Source organism: Olea europaea, unplaced genomic scaffold (genome assembly GCF_002742605.1).
Source record: "Olea europaea var. sylvestris unplaced genomic scaffold, O_europaea_v1 scaffold2372, whole genome shotgun sequence".
Classification (NCBI taxonomy): Eukaryota; Viridiplantae; Streptophyta; class Magnoliopsida; order Lamiales; family Oleaceae; genus Olea; species Olea europaea.
Window position 1 is genome coordinate 37805 of NW_019241859.1, and position 9279 is coordinate 47083.

Below are 9279 nucleotides of genomic sequence, written 5' to 3' on the forward strand. Positions count from 1 at the left end.
TTCATGTTGTTTTATATGTTAGATGAATTGATTTGAATGATGCAAAACTTAGAGAAAGAATTAATCGAAGAGAAGTTGATATTAATTTGGTGAAAACTAAATAATTGAAAGCTAAATTAAAGAAGAAGAAGAAGAAGAAGAAGAAGAAGAAGAAGAAGAAGTGAATAACGACAAAAAATTTGTTAAATGCAAAGTTTGAGGACTCAATTGCAACTTTTTAATAGTCTATTCGAACCAGAAAATGATGATTTCTTATAAGTCAATCGGATGCAATTAGAAGTAAAAAAGATTCAATTATTATCAAAACATTTTCATAAATCAATTTTCAACTGCACGAGTATGTCTAAATTTTTATCCGGATATTGAGACCCATTTTTGACATAGTAAATATTTTAATTGGAAAAGATATCTGAAATAAAGTTGTAACCCTTTGAATAATGCAACCTAGGAAATTATAGATTTCAGGAGAAAGTATAATTCCTTTGATGTTGTTCCACATAAGAACCATAAACTTGATAATTTTTAGATTTTAATTAGGAATAGAGATATTGAAATTGAATTCTAGAAATAATTTTTATTCGGCACTCAAGAGATAGCATAATTTTATTAAGGTTCTTACTTATAAACTAGGGAAAATTGATTGGAGATAACTAGATAATTGAGAAAGATAGCTATAGTTAGGTGAAATAATTGTCCTAGGCTTTCTTATATTGATTAATTCATCATTAGATGTAGTTACAACTATTGATAAAAAATTCAATTGTCCACAAAAAATAAAGGCTACGCAATTGTAGTACTTAGTATTAATTTGACATTCAATCCCTTTGAGTATGATATCCTAACGCCACAGTTATATTATAAAACTTGACGCCATACACTTGCGACATATCTACGTTATAGAAAATGCGTAAACAATTATCCACCGGTTCTGATCTTTTTTAAAGAATAAAATTAAATATATGTCCTTTAGTAAAATTTTCAATATACAATATATAGATTTTTTTATTTTTTACTCATAAGTGATATTTTACTTATAGGTAATTTTTTTTACATATAAAACTTAATAATTAAATAACGTTAAATATTTACTTAATATTTTTGACTTAAAAGTGAATTTTATAATTATAAGTAAATTTTATGATTTTAATATTTTTAAGTAAACTTTTTATATATAAATAACTTTTTATATTTTATAAGTGAATTTTTGTCTTATTAGCAGTATTTTTTATTTTGCTAACAAAATTTTTTTTTTTTTTTACGTAAAAGTGATTTTTACTTAAAAGTTATTTTTCTTATAAGTATTTCTTAAAATTACAATGTAATTTTTTTGGCTTATAAATAATTTTTTAGCTAATATTTTTTTATTTACAAGTTAGTTTTGAAAAAAAAAATGTTGGTTAAAAATAATTATTTTATAGAGGATTGATAATAGCACAAATTCTTAAGTTTTTCAGCCATTTATAGTTGCATTTGCATGATATTGACACTTAAATACAATAAGTACCATAATATTTTGATTTAGGTTGCAAATGGATGGAAACCATTAAATTTGGGAGAAGAGAGCTAAAAATGACCAAAATGAAAAAAAAAGTTCAGGGACCAAATTGCAATTTTCCAAAGTTGAATAGGAAGGCAAAACGAAGGTGCAAAAGATTTGAGGGCCAATTGATAGAAGACTTGAAGTATTGGAAGAAGAAAAACAAGAAAAGAGACCAAAAATCAAAGAAAGGAGGTTCAAGTACCAAAACGCCGTAATTGCACAGTTGGAAATGCCATGCGGTCGCACAACGTAATCTCCCTTGTGGTCGCATGCAATGGTGCAAGGAATTGAAGGCCGGATTTCAGTTCAACATTACGATTGCACAATATATAAGTCCTAAATTTCGTCCAAAACCCAGAGAATGCCTCCATACACTTTTCTCTCATCTTTGCACAAGAAATTCCATGAAGAACTAAAATCTCTGGTGAAGCCACAAAGGAACTCATGGGATTTCGAGATTTTACGTCATAATATCATGTAATTCGGTCTTTCTTTGTTGAATAATTTCAGGATTTATATTTCCATATCATGAATGTATTTTGAAATTGGTTTAACATTTATTAGATTTTTCATAGAGTCAGTCATGCTTTTTCTATCGAATGATCGAAATATTTGTTGAGTTTCAATTTTATTTATTTTATTGGTAGATTATTTACTTCCTTATGCTTGATGCATATGGTCACTTCTTGATCTTATTCCAATAAACAAGTGTGGGAATGTGTTATAGAAAATCTAGATTCTAAAAATACAATTGGAATTAAATTGATCTTTATTATTAAATCTTCCGATTAGAGAGTTGGGATGAAAACCTCTAATTGAGTAAAAAGGCATGAATTATTGATGTTGATTGATCCAATCCAATTGAGGGAATTCCGGTGCTTCACTATCGTAAACATTGACTTTAATTTTATTATTTCAACCTTTGATCTTAAAATTTCATTTGAACAATAAATCTTACAACACATTTCAAGTGAACAATCATCTCTGCTCTTTTCAGTAATCCTTCCATCTCCCTGTGGAATTGACACCCCCAAAGCTATGCTACAATTATCGCGTTATTCTTTGGGTGTAATCAAATTTTGGCACCGATGCCGGGGAGATAGTACAAATAACCAATAGATCGACTAAAAAAGAGTGACATTGTTCCTTTGCTTTTGTTTTTACTTAATTAATTCTTCTTGCCGTTATTTTTTATTTTATTTTCACACATTTTTGTTTTTAAGTTTTATGAGCAGAAATCGAGGCAATCAATTATCAAGGGACCTTTTGCAGTGTTTGATACTGTATCTATTGCCACGAATACCACACTACACAATACCATGACTGATAGTGAGCAAGGTGATGCCTTATAGGACCTTATAAGATTATCTTCACCCCCACACGCACATCCACACCATCATGCATAATGTTTCCACCTAATATTCTACGTATGGAGCTTAAACCAGGAATGATTAAACTTCTTCCCACTTTTCATAGACTTAACAATGAAAATCCATACGTGCACATTAGGGAATTTGATGAGGTTCTCGCAACCTTCCACAATCAACATGGTACAATGGATGTAGTCAAGCTTAAATTTTTCCCATTTTCACTTAAAGAAAGAGCAAAAAGCTAGCTATTCATTGAGACCACGTTCAATTAGGACTTGGGCTAAAATGACTCAGGCATTTTTCAACAAATACTTTCCCCATCATAAAACAAGTGCCCTTAAGAAGCAAATTTCCTCATTTACTCAAAAGGATAGTGAGACTTTATACCAAGCATGGGAAAGATATAAAGAACTACAAGTCCTTTGCCCCTACCATGGTTATGAAAGTTGGGATATTGTGAGTTATTTTTGTGAAGGATTAAAACCTTCGGAGCATCAATTTATTGAGATGACGTGTAATGGTGATTTTTGAAACTTACAATACTTTCTTCCACTGATTATTAATGAACAACAATTAAGGGAATCACATCCACTGGCCTTCCAACAAATGCAAAAAGAGGAGGAGACTTTTCATGAGCATGTCATTGTTTCTTTGTCACAAGTTCTGGATATGGACGATGAACTCGATAAAACTTCAATTAATGAAGAGGAGCATGAAAAAATTGAAAAATTAATTACAACGGACCAAAAAGAGTTAGTAGCATTCAAAGCAGAGGAAATAAGCATGCAACCCCTCAACTTCATCGTTTGCTCAAAAATTGAATTTGTGTTTGAACCTTATGAAGAAATTGAGGTCTACATTGTTGAGTTCAAAACAGGTGATGGCGGAAAGACACACTACTTGGAGAAGGACAGGGTTAAAATTTGGAGAAAACTTGCAATATGGAACAAAGTCGAATCAAGCAAGCTAAGCAGGACATCCAAAGTCATATTCAATGTGCTATGAAACGCTTGTGCAAAAGTCGAGCTCTAGTCTTTAAATTAAGCGCTTAATGGGAGGCAACCCATTTTTCTATTCCTTTCTTTTATTTATTTTGATTAGTTATTGCATTACACACAATTTTAGGGATTGCGTTAATTTAGGAACTCATGTATTTAAATAGTTTGTTTTGAACACATTTTAGGTAGTACTTTAAGAGAATTGCATTGGTAACTCATACATTTTTATCTATTGAATTCAATTTACTTAGGCTCATCGTTAACATTCTAACATTATGTTGAGCTTATATTGATGTGATATGCATTCTTAAGGTTGCACTTAGATTTCAATCTTCAAACAATTAGAAAAACTTATCTTCTCCTTGCTATAGGATTTTTGCAGGGACGTACGCTCTATTAGATAGTTTTTCTAAAAGTTAGAAGATTAGAATTTCACATGGTGTGAATTTATTGAAAATATTTAAACCTTATATGCTATCACTAATATTTGTTTTAAATTTTTGGAACATAAAACTAAAGCCCAGCAGCAATGAAAAGTGGCGATTATCATGACTCTACTAGTCGAGCCAGCTTGACGTCTTTGCTTATCCGCAGCTACCTCGATGAGTTTTTGATCCTTACTACTTTATTTTGATTTTTTTTACTCTTATATTAAGGATAATGTCATGTATAAGTTCGGAGGGGTGGAATAATCTTGGAATTGTGGCACCTATTTTTCGTTGCATTGATCGTATTCATCAATAATTGTGTTTAATTATTGCATTCTTTGCTTGTCCAGTGTTTAAAAAAAATTGCATATTTTATTCATTTTTATGTTTTTGTGTACTTCTGTGGGCTTGATAGCCTTGTCAGCTATGATTTAAACATTGGAATAGGTATGCTCTAGGAACTGTGGATATGGTGCAGAATTTGATTAACTTGTACTTGATGATGTGATACTTGACATTCTTTGTGCACGCTCTCATGCTTTACATGTTAGGTTAGTGATTGAGATCATGAACAAGGTAGGAGAAAACCAAAAACCCACTAGTGTGGTAACACGTAACTCATTTTTAGAATAGTTTGGAGACGGTTGAACAATTACAGGGGAACGTTGAGATAGGTAAGGTTTCCGTGCATGAAATTCTACTGTGTGTGGATTGTCTAGACCGATAAGATGAAGATTAAGTGAAAGTTTTAAGTTGGGGGTTGGTTTTGGAAACTGAATGTTTAAAAAAACAAAGAGGGGGCATAAAGCTAATGTTTGTAAAAATAAAACTTCTCTCAAAGCCTTTATGACTTGAACAAGTAAGCCTGTAAGGGTATTTTGAAACTTGGTGCCCTAAAGCCAACTGGTTTGGGAGTTGTTGGCCCAAAGCTCACTACAAGGGTCATATAGAAAGCAAAAACGGGAGAAGTTAATAAAAAGTCATCTGATTGAGCTTTTATAACTCGAGTGAATAAGGCTACAAAGGTTTAAAACCTGGCACCCTAAAGCCATCTTGTTTGGGAGTCATCGACTTAAAGCTCGCTACAAGCTTATATAAAAACCAAATGAGAAGACGGCAATTAATTAAAAAAAATTCAGAAAATAAGTGGATAAAAGACTCAATAACATGAAGAAAGCCCTTGGACATTTAGTTGATGAAAACTAAAGGTTGAAGCAATAAAAATAGGAGAGCCTCTATTTGTTGACATGTGAACTTGTAATATTGAGACCTATCCAAGATAATAGAGGGAAATGATTGCAGTTATTTAAACTCCTAACTTTAGAACATACCCCGTCATGATTGAGTGAAAATAATAAGTTTGGGGGTATGTGTATCTCTCGAGCGAAAAAAGGATATATTTGACCACTATGGTTTGGGAGTAAACCAATCATCAGCTTGACTTGTTATGAGTTCACATACACACGTCGAGTTATGCATTTTCAAGTGAAGGTTAATTTTATTTTTACGTTGTTGAAACTATTTCTTATGTTGATAATTGAATTCCAATCCTGAGTCACGGTAGGTCGTCAAGCCATGTTTTGTGTAGAGTTAAGTCACTATCTTGTTTGAGGACAAACAATAGTTCAAGTTTAGGGGGTTTGATAAGTGCCTTTTTACACACTTATTAAGTCCACAAAACATGACTAACTGTCGACCAAAGCATTTGGATTATGGCTTAAATCTGTATAATTTCGTTTTGTAGGACCATATTGATGGATATGGCGGAATTCAAGAGAAAAGAGAAGAAAAAGAACCAAGATGGAAGAGATAAGACTATATTGATGGGTATGGCAGAATTCAAGAGAAAAGAGAAGAAAAAAGACCAAGATAGAAGAAAATGAAAGTTCAAGGACCAAAATGCAAATAACCAAAAGATAACTGGAAAGCATAAACAAGGATGTGAAAGAGTTAAGAACAAATTTAGTGAGGACTTAAAGTATTGGGAGAAGAAAAAAGAGAAAGGATCTAAAAAAATTAAGAATTGAATTTAGGGATGAAAATGAAACATTCAAAAGTTTTTATAATTGGACAACTGCCCAACATAAAGAAACAATTACCGAGGCAAAAACTTTAGCATGGGTGATTGGTCAAGTTTTGTCTGGGCGATAGCCCAGGCCAATCGTAGTGAAAAATTTCAGGTTTCCTATCCTGATTGAAATTCTTATGGAAACAAATTTCAGGAAGTATTTTTAAACCCTAGGGCCATCCCTAAGCATTGGCCACACATTATAACACATTCATAAGGGTTTTTAGAGGAGAGAACAAGGATGTGAAGATTGACATCAAGGTGAAAGGATTCAATTCAAGAATTGGTGATGTCTTTTCTTTATTGTTTAGTTTGTTTTCTTCTTCACATTATGCTAGGCTAAATTTGTTTGCACTAGGAGATCAATGAACCTTGTAATGTGAATTTTTTATTTCTTGTTTTACAATCTTGACATCAAAACACGTATGGATTTGTTTGAATGATTTATATACAATTAATTCATTCCATCATTATGTGCACGTAATTGTGTGAATATGTTGACTTGTTTCATGTATTCGAAAGAAGGAAATTAAGTTCGACAGGGTATAAATCATTGTAGGGTCCGATAGGGGATAGAGATATACCTCTATGCCTTGCATGATCTTTAAGTGCTCAAAAAATCACATGCATTCTTGTATATTTGCATTCGTCATAGCGATATAAGTTGGTGGTATATAAGAATATGTTCAACATTACTTGAGAGAGATTGTTGGATAGATTAGAAGCATTGATTCTTCAAAAATTCAATGTGTAGTCAAATTGTGGAACTAGGGTTAAAAGTGAGCATTGCTCTGGGATTTGTGATCCTAGTGCATTTTACATTCATTAATTTCATCAAACTTGCGTTCAAATATCATTTTGCATTTAATTTCATTTAATTCATTCACAATTGCATACGTAGTTTATTTTAGTTATAATTTCATTACAACAAGCACATTCTCATCTTTCTTGTTACGGTTAAGGTCACGTTAATAGAAATTGAACTAAATCAAACCCTATAGGATGATACCTGGACTTAATACCCATTTTATTACTTATTAACGAACCGTACCCTTGTGGAATCAAATCGAAAGAATAATTCGTGAATAGTGGATGACATGGGCCATTTTTAGGGGATATGCTGTGATTATTACAATTTTTTAGTGTGTGCTACATGGATTTTTCTGTGCATTCCTAGGGTAATACCATGTAGACATTTAAAGAGCGTGTTGCACATGTTAAATCTTTCCTATGCATTTTTTAATCTTGGTTTGGAGCCTATTAACATTTAGCGGACATGATTGCGAGATAGTTCTAAATGGTTTAGATCCATTGTGTGATGACTTTCATGTTAACCTATAAATATACCTTCTCCTAACTACTGCCTTCTCTTTTTTGCATTTAGTTCTTATGAGCGGTGATACTTCTTCTTACCGACAATTATGCTAATCTTCTGCTATCTCTTGCTCTTTCTATTTTAAGTATGTGCTTGAGTTTTCTCATACTTCTCCCTTTGTTTTGTCAATTTATTTTAGCAAAAATATTTATCGTGGCTCCAGAGGTTGAAATATTTTACCTTTGGGACGAACTAATAGATGATATTACTTCTTTTAAAGAAGTTTAGAGCTTTGGAGTTGTGTTTACTGTTGATGTGTATCCCTTGTAACTTTTAGGTTTACAGTAGGAAAACATGCGTTGAGTGTTAGTTCTCAACTTACAAAGTACGTACCAAGTATGCGGATATGAAGAGCTAATCTCGTAAGCATATTCAAAAGATCATAAATTCTAATTAATAAGCAATTTTCACCTCATTAATTTCATTGGGAGGGATGATATTGTGGCCTTATTGTACCCCCAAATAGTTTTAAGCCCTTCCTCTTATGGCCATGTAGCCTTTTAAGAACTTTGTCGAATACGAAGTTTTCAGTCCTCTTTTCTTCTTTTGTCTCTTATTTCTAATTCCTCATATAGAATAAGAATGGTAACTGGAGGTCGAGCCATAGTAATACCCATTAATCTTTGCGCCCACAAAAAGAGATAATTTGTTTATATGAGAATTATTATTATTATTTTTTACTTTTATTCATACGCTTTTTTATGCTTGTGCAGATGATATCATCATCCGCTTTACAATAAAAATCAACTTTGGCATTTCTCTTAAGTGCCAAAAATTAGCTCACCTTTTCCTTCTAAGGATGTGCTCACAAGGCGTTCCAAGGGAGACAAGGGTAAGGTTTTGCATGAAGGCAAATCTTTGATTAAGCGACCTTTGTCACCTCAAAGAGATGGAGGTTCGTAGGTATATGGGTCCTTACCCACAAAATTTGGAACTCCATCTTCGTTAATTTTGGCAAGGGACCTACCAAGGGTAAAAGAAAAATGCCAAAGGGGTCAGAACATCTTGCATACACTAAGACTTTATTTTCTGCCCACCTAATGAAGAACTAGACCCCAAGGTGATTCTCGTGTTTGTCTCTAGGGCAGCCATATCTACTTTTATTTACATTAACTCTGACTTGGGAGAAGTTTATAGAGAACATGACCCCTAAGCAAGTGAAAATATGATCGATGCTTATCTTTTGCAAGCTATTGTGTTTCATCATGATCAGAAGGCTTAATATGAAGTCTACATTTTGCAAGCAGATAAATTGAGAAAAGAGCTGACTCTTTGGAAAAGAGATGCAAAGCTCTCTAAATGAAACTGGAGGAAGCTGAGAAGGAGAAGAGAAAATACCAGGAGATGAGCAAAGGCTCTGAGGCTCTAGCTGCGAATGAGGCTCTTTTAGTGGCCGATGTTACCAAAATCACTAAGGACTTAGAGTAGGCTACAGAAAGCCTTCTGCTTACCTTGCCAGAATTAATGCTAAAATTCTATGACTTAAAGAGGAGCTTCAAT